General features: G+C 39.7%; 1 non-coding gene across 1 annotated transcript; it reads right to left on the reverse strand.

Moving 5' to 3' along the window:
- Window positions 1-964: 964 nt before the first annotated feature.
- LOC142870325 (U6 spliceosomal RNA) lies at window positions 965-1073 on the reverse strand. The gene has a single exon (XR_012918743.1). It is a non-coding gene; the product is annotated as a U6 spliceosomal RNA (small nuclear RNA).
- Window positions 1074-8008: the final 6935 nt, after the last annotated feature.

Below are 8008 nucleotides of genomic sequence, written 5' to 3' on the forward strand. Positions count from 1 at the left end.
ATTGTGCAGCTATAAACATTTGAGTGCAAGTGTCTTTTTTTATAGAATGTCTTTTTTGTCCCTTTGGGTAAATACTCAGTAGTGGGATTGCTGGATCAAACAGACTAATGGCCAAGAAACATGAAAAAATGTTCAACGTCTCTAATCATCAGGGAAATGCAAATCAAAACTACAATGAGATATTGCTTAACTCCAATGAGAATGACTTTTATCAAAAAGTCCCCAAACAACAAATGCTGGCGTGGATGCAAAGAGAGAGGAACACTCATACACTGCTGGTGGGACTGCAAACTAGTACAACCTCTATGGAAAGTAGTACAGAGATACCTCAAAGAACTAAAAATAATTATATTTTTAAGCAACAGTTAAAAGCCAAATGTTATTAAGCACTTCGTATATATCATTTAAATGTATATGATTGTCCTGCAAAAAGCAACCCTCATTTTAGGATTGTTCTTTAGGATTTTAGTCATTTGGGATCATCCTCATTTTACAAATGAGAAAACCATGGCTCAGAGAAGCAAAGTTTAACTTTCCTAAGTTCACACAACTAGTGAGTCACAGAAATGAGATTCTAACTCACACCTGGCTGGTTCAAAAGTCAATAGATTGGCCACAAATGGAAAACATCTTGAGCACCCCAGGCACCCCATTTTCTCACTCTTCCTCAGAAGCCACTGACTCTATGTAAGAGACACCCTCTCTGCTATCTACACCCCTCTTCCTTAGGGAAAATACAAAAAGATCTGATATATTATTTCTGCTTTGATGGGAACATTCACCCTCACCTAGATATTGTCTTTGTAAACTTATATGTCAACTTACATATGTTGCAAGCAAAAGCAAGCAATGTAACTAGCAATTACACTTTTTTCAGGTCTTGGCCATTTGGGGGAAGCTTTAACAAGTCCGTACGGGCTGTGCCTTGCCCACCTGGGATGCAATGTGGTTTCAGTTGGTCAGAAAAGCTGACCTGGATATCCTACCACGGTTTATTTTTTTTTTAGTCAGGGATCATGCTAATCTTCTCTATTTTATTCCAATTTTAGTATATGTGCTGCCAAAGTGAGCACTAAGGTTCAATTTCTAATAGAGCTCCTAGTCACCTCACTAAGAACTTAAGAGTTGAGAGAAAACACAACTCTGCATGAACTTCCACATTTCTCAGTGTAAAATGAAAGAACCATTTCACTATCTGGTTCTTTGCAATTGACTTCATCTATGGAGTTGGTATAGTTTTGACATGTGTTATCATCTATAGGGTCTATGTAAAAACTACATCAGCCAATAAATATATAAAGACTTAAAAAAATCAGGAGCACCCTATGAAACAAAATACAACTTAAAAGATATGAGTTTAAGGAATTGTAATGGGTTCTTATTTAATTTTTGGTGATTGATTATGCGTATGATTTCTATTTACTGTTTTCTTCCTAATGTGCTCTAAAAGAAGCATCAAACTTTGAAGTTGAACAGTAATTCTTTATCTGAATCCAGCTTCCTGGCTATGAGAGATTCATTGGATTGTAGAACTCAAGTTGGGCAATCCCAGAATGGGTAATCGGATCCCCAAGAATCAGGAGTAAGAAAGAGAAGTCTCTACAGGAGGAAGGCGCTTGGGTAACCCTTTGCTTTTTTGAAACTTCTGCCTGAAAAAATTACCTGGAAAGTATCATGAAGGGCATATTATTTACAAGTGCCAGAATCAGACTTGTGGGGAGGGAAGAACAAGTTGCAACGTGGCCTCCTGAGGCTGGCTGTGCCTCAGGGAATGAGCCTCTTCAGGAAAGACATCACCAACTCCAGTGACAAGGATTAAGATATACTTTCGGGCATGAAACCTCATTAATTCAGGTTTCATTAATCTGGAATTTATGCAATTAACCTGAGTCCTGCCACCCTTTTCTTCAGGGTCACGCAAATTCACAGTGAAAACAAAATTGCAAGAGGAGTGTTTAAGATAAAATAGACCCTTCACATTCAACTGGATAATATGTCTGGAGGCATTTGTGAATAGTGGTAGAATTTTAAATTCCCTCTGTACAAAGCAGTCAAGTGGAAGTGAAAATTTTGAAGGACCTTTCTATTTTTCTTTTAATTTTTTTTGATACATAATATTTGTACATATTTATAGAGTACGTGTGACACTTTGATACATGTGCACAAGGTGTAATGATTGAATCAGGGTATTTAGGATATCTATCACCTTGAACATTTAACATTTCTTTGTGTTGGGAACATTTCAAATCTTCCCTTCTAGCTACTTTGAAATATACAATATATTGCTGTTAACTATAGTGACCCTACTCTGCTATTGAATACTAGAACTTATTCCTTTTATCTAACTGTATGTTTGTGCCATTAACCTACTTCTCTTCATCCTCCCCTTCCATCTACCCACCCTTCCCAGCCTTTGGTAACTATGATTCTACTCTCTCCTTCCATGGGATCTACTTTTTTAGGTCCCATATATGAGTGAGAACATGAGATATTTGTCTTTCTGGGCCTGGCTTATTTCACTTAACATAATGACCTTCAGTTCCATTCTTGTTGCTGCAAATGACAAGATTACATTTGTTTTTGTGGCTGAATAGTATTCTATTGTGTATATATACCACAATTTCTTTATCCATTCATCTATTGATAGACACAGGTTGATTTCATATCTTTGCCATTGTGAATAGTGCTGCAATAAACATGGGGATGCAGGTATCCTGTTGATATACTAATTTCCTTTCCTTTGGATAAATACCCAGCCATAGGATGCTGGATGGTATAATAGTTCTATTTTAGTTTTTTGAGAGACCTCCATACTGTTTTTCATAATGGCTGTACTAATTTACATTCCTACCAACAGTGTATGAGTTCCCTTTTCTCCACATCCCTGCCAGCATCTGTTATTTTTTGTCTTTTTGATAATAGCCATTCTAACTGGGGTAAGATGATATCTCATTGTGGTTTTGATTTGCATTTCCCTGGTGATTAGTGATTTTTTTCATATACCTGTTGGCCATTTGTATGTCTTCTTTCGAGAAATGTGTATTCAGTTCCCTTGCCAACTTTTTAGTAAGATGATAATGATCATCATCATGATCATGATGATTTTGCTGTTGATTTGTTTCCATTCTTTGTAAGCTCTGGAAATTTATCCCTTGTTGAACGGAGAGTTTATAAAAATTTTCTCCCACTCAACAGGTTGTCTCTTCACCCTGTTGATTGTTTCCTTTGCTGTGCAGACACTTTTTAATTTAGTATAGTTTTTGCTGCCTATGCTTTTGAGGTCTTAGCCATAAAATCTTTGCCTTGACCAGTATCCTGGAACATTTTCCTGTGTTTTCTTGTAGTAGTTTTATAGTTTCAGGATATTCATATTCTTAGTGTTCCTCTATAGACATTTATGAACCCAGCTAAGGAGGCTTATTCCTCATACAGCATCTTTCTTTTTATTGCCATCACCAGCAAGTGCTATTTTTTATGGAGTCATGTCTGCAAACTTATTGTTATCAGTTCCTCATTTTATCAGGAGAGAGTTTTATCAGAACTACAGAAACTCTGAAGACAAGTAGAAAGTGTTAATGCTACTTTGGCACAAGGGGTAGGCAATGCTGCGCTCGCTAGCTAATGGATTCCCTCGCAGACACTAGTCCATGAAATTCAAATTTGTGCCTCAGTAAAATCACTATGTGGAATGGATTCTCAGTCATTAACTCCATGACTGCCAAGTCTACTGATGTCAATGCTGCCAAATCTACAAATGTCAAGGCTCTGTTATGGTTCAAGGCAGTGATTCTTAATCCCAGTTATGTCTTAATTCATTGTGAGATTGAAAGTAACTTGTTACAAGAAATAAAGTTCCTATAAGTGCAAATAAGTCCCATTAAAAATAAATAAAAGAGTGGTTGATTTAAGATTATCCTTATAATAACATAGCTTTCTCACTTGAATTGTGATATGCTTTTTTGAAAGAAAAAATAAACCAGTGCCTTTCAAATGCGATTGATAAGACCCTCAGCCTGTCTTACCTAAGACCAAACATTCAGCAATGAGTGACCATTCCTGACAATCATTAGTGGGTGGATATCTTCAGTATTATTAGTTTAAATTTTCTGGGAAGCTTTTGGGGTCTCATGGGAATGTCTAACATTCCCTACATTGTCCACCATATGTGCCATAGCAGGAAAGAGTTTTTAAAATGCTGCTGAAGAAAGCATACAAGCTGTTTACAAGGGCTCTAAGAACTTTCATTTATTTATTCACAGACACAAGAAATATTACATTAAAAAATCAGTCTTATCTAGTCCACAAAATGGTTTGCAAATGGTATGTTACTAATGAACAATATGCATGAGTGAATTTTATTAATTTGAATAGTAACTCAATTTAACTGAAATAATAAAATGCATGTTAAAATTCAGATGCCTAATGGTTCAAATAAACATTTCCATGCTAAGTTGAATTAATGGTTTTTTTAGTAGGTGTACTCTGATCTTACTCAGTGGTTCTCAAATCTGGCTGCACATTAGAATTTACTGGGGTATGCTGAAAAAATACCAGTGCCAGGCTCCCACTCTAGAGATTCTGATTAAATGTGGTAAGGACACACACAATCATTATTTTGTCACAGTTCCAGGTGATTCTAATGTGCAGGCAGGACTGAGAACCCCTTATTTAATTAGTCATTTTGGCAGGTAACTAGTTAAAGGAGTGGCCCAGAACCATTCATTGATCCAGCTTATTATGCAGATACCATAGGAGTTCTATTGATTAACCTCCATTTGGCCACTTATCAGATTAATGTATGCACTTCTCTCCTATGAAATATGCTAACATTATAGATGCCCCACACTGTGACCACCCATGGCCAACGAGCAGTCTTGACCTTGCCTGTACACCTCTGCATCCTCAAGTTGAACTCTGTGTTTATCAAGAATCAGTGGGTTTGTTTTGTTAAGTCTTATTCACACAATTACATAATTCAGTTAAATGTTGTTAAATTCATGAAATATGACCATGACAATAAGGAACTGCTGTATTGATAAATGCAAAGACTACTGCTTTGGAAAGACTCAATGACGTTGAGATGCTAAAAGTATTTTGCTATTGGATTAGGCAACTATAAAAGATTAGGGAAAACATATGACAACAATTTATAAAAATTCTGCATTCAGATTGATTTGCAAATATCTTTTAAATTTTTTGCTCCACTTTAAAGACACAAAAACTAGACATCATAGGTGACAGACAGGTCACTTGAAAAAAGCCACTCAAAATCCCAAAATGGGGATTCATGGTTAAGAAAAGACCTTAACCTTATATCACAAGATAGACGAATGAATGGATATTTGTGTTTTTAGTTAAAACACATATTTAAGAAAAATGTGTATTATTTTTTAAATGATTCCTCAGTTTGTTTTCTCAGTTAACTGACTGTTGGGAGAGGCAATCCGCCATGGGACCCAAGCGTCCCTGTACGTTCTTGCTGAGTATGCCAAGAAGGCAAGGCCCTGACCACTCTTTCCTCAGACACTTCTCAGAATTTTATTTGCAGTGAACAATATAAACCAGAAACAATATCTCCCCACAAGGAGTAAGATTGCTTACTGCTCACTGTAATAGAGGTAGATTCCTCAAGGCGTTCTTCAGCTATGACACAAATCTGCCGCACGCGCTGTGTTCATCTGGGCTCTTCCACTTGTCGCTGTGGAACTTGGGGGCATGGGAAAGCAGCCCAATATCATGCTCATGGTGCTTGCTGTGCTGTGAGTAATAAAGGCCTTTGTCTCTGGCCTGGGAGTCTCATGCCTTCTGCTGTTTATGAAACAACAATCTGTAAGCAGGGTAAAATCCAAGACTACCCAACTGCAGCCCCTGTTTCTTGAGATAACAGGGCTCCTACTGGTGTCACAAACTTGGAGTCCTCTTTAAGCAGAAGCAGCGGGTTCCTGCAGACACACAGAGACTTATACCCCACCTCAAGGAGTCTTGAGTCTTCCACATCCGCCGGCCCCTCCCGTCTGGTGTGCTGCTCCGAGGTGCAATTCTCTATGTCTTTTGGCTCATTCTGTGGCTCCCAGCATGGCTGCCCGCCCATTCATGGATCATCGTCTGTCTTCCTTACCACCTTTCTTTGGGAACATTCCTTCGATATTCACCAGCTAGCTCCACGCTATCAAATTACCCAGTATACGACCCTGGACGCCTCACTACTGAACCATCTCTCCCCAGGCCCACGCCTCACGTAGAATACAGTGCAGTGCGTGCTCCACAGACAAGGGCTCTGCCCCCTCTACAAAGGACAGGGGACAAAGGGCTCCAGTGTTCAACCAGGAAACTCTTTGGGTGTCATATTCTATTTATAAAATCAATAAAGTATATTCAGAAAGTTACCAGAAACTTATGTACCACAAACCATATAGTATATCATCTGTTTTGTATTGCAAGCGTGGCTCATTATACTTCTGAAGTGTCTGACAGATCCACTCCGTCCCCATGCCCTGAGTGAGGCCAGGCCCTGTCCACTTTCTCTCTTGTCTAGATGACCTCACAGCCATCCCCCTGATGGGCTGCCCAGTTTCACACATTCTTCTCTCTGAGCCATTGCAGTCAGAGTCACCATTCTAAAGCACTTGCCTACTTCAATGCCTCCTGCACTACCTGCCCTAGGGTCCCACCACAGATTTTTGGGGGAAAAGATGCAAATTCCTCAACCCAGCACGTGCATTTTGTGGCTTGCCTCAATCTACCTTCCTAGCCTTACACTCACCCTATTATGCCACAGCTGCTCCCTCTGTTAAAAAGTCTTTGGCTTCCAGAACCAGAATTGGCTCAATTGTACGAGGTCTGTCCAGAAGCTATCTAGCCATGGAACCATTCTTGTTATATTAACAATGGCTGGATACTTTCTGGACAGGCCTCATTTTCTATAAATGAGGAGGTTAATTCATCTCACCTGGAAGAGAAACCAGACATGTAGAAAGCTCTGAGTTGGTTTATTCAGTGGCCCGATGACCTTGTCACGGACAGGACCATTGCATTTCTTGCATACAGTCATTCTTGGAGTGTCAGCTTGGTCCTCAGGCTGGCTCCCCCCCTTGGCTACAAGATCACTAGAGCAGTCACATCCAGACACTATAACATTCTATAGAGGGGGACAGACTGTCTCCTACTTGTGTTTCTTTTTAAGAACAGTGAAACCCTGCAAGCACCCCTCCAATAGGCTCTCCTGTTGCAACTCCTCAGCCAAAATGGATTACACGTCCCTGTCTAAACTACTGCAAGGGAAATAGGAGTGCTACCACTGGTTCAGGATTTTCCCTGAGCTGAGACAGAATCATCTCCTCTGAAGAGTGAATATCTGAAAAAAAAATCAAGCTTCTATTAACAAGTAAGTAGGGCAGTGATATTGGGTAGACACCAACACACACACAAACACACACAGTCAGACACATACCCACACACTGCACACAAATGCACACATACTTCCTCCCCCACCTAGATGACTGCCACCCCCAAGCACATCATATTAATTCATCTAACAGATATTTACGGAGCACACATGAGGTGGCAGCACTGTGCCACACACTGAGGATCCAGCAGGGAACGGGCCCTTTCATCCCTCAAGGCCTTGTCCAGGATCTTCTCATCCTCCCTGCATCTCTCTGGCCAACCCCTAAAAGCATCTTTCTAGGCCCAGTTCATGTGGCATGTGGCTCCTCCGTGGAGCCTTTCCTAACCCTCATCTCCCCACAGTCCCAAGGAGACTCACATATTTCTGGATCTTAGCTCCCATAGCACTTCCTACACAACTTGGTACTACATCCATCACACTGTGTTGGGGTGTGTAAGTGTGTTGCCTCAAACAGAAAATGAACACCTCTGAATCAGGGCACGTGTTAGTTTTTACAACAGTTTTATTTTATAACAGTATCTAACAGTGATAGCAATGCTTAGAAACATAAACTAGATGCTGAATAAATGATGGCCTGAATGATCTGAATGTATATAAAGT

The sequence above is a fragment of the Microcebus murinus genome, chromosome 3 (assembly GCF_040939455.1).
Source record: "Microcebus murinus isolate Inina chromosome 3, M.murinus_Inina_mat1.0, whole genome shotgun sequence".
In the NCBI taxonomy this organism is placed as follows: Eukaryota; Metazoa; Chordata; class Mammalia; order Primates; family Cheirogaleidae; genus Microcebus; species Microcebus murinus.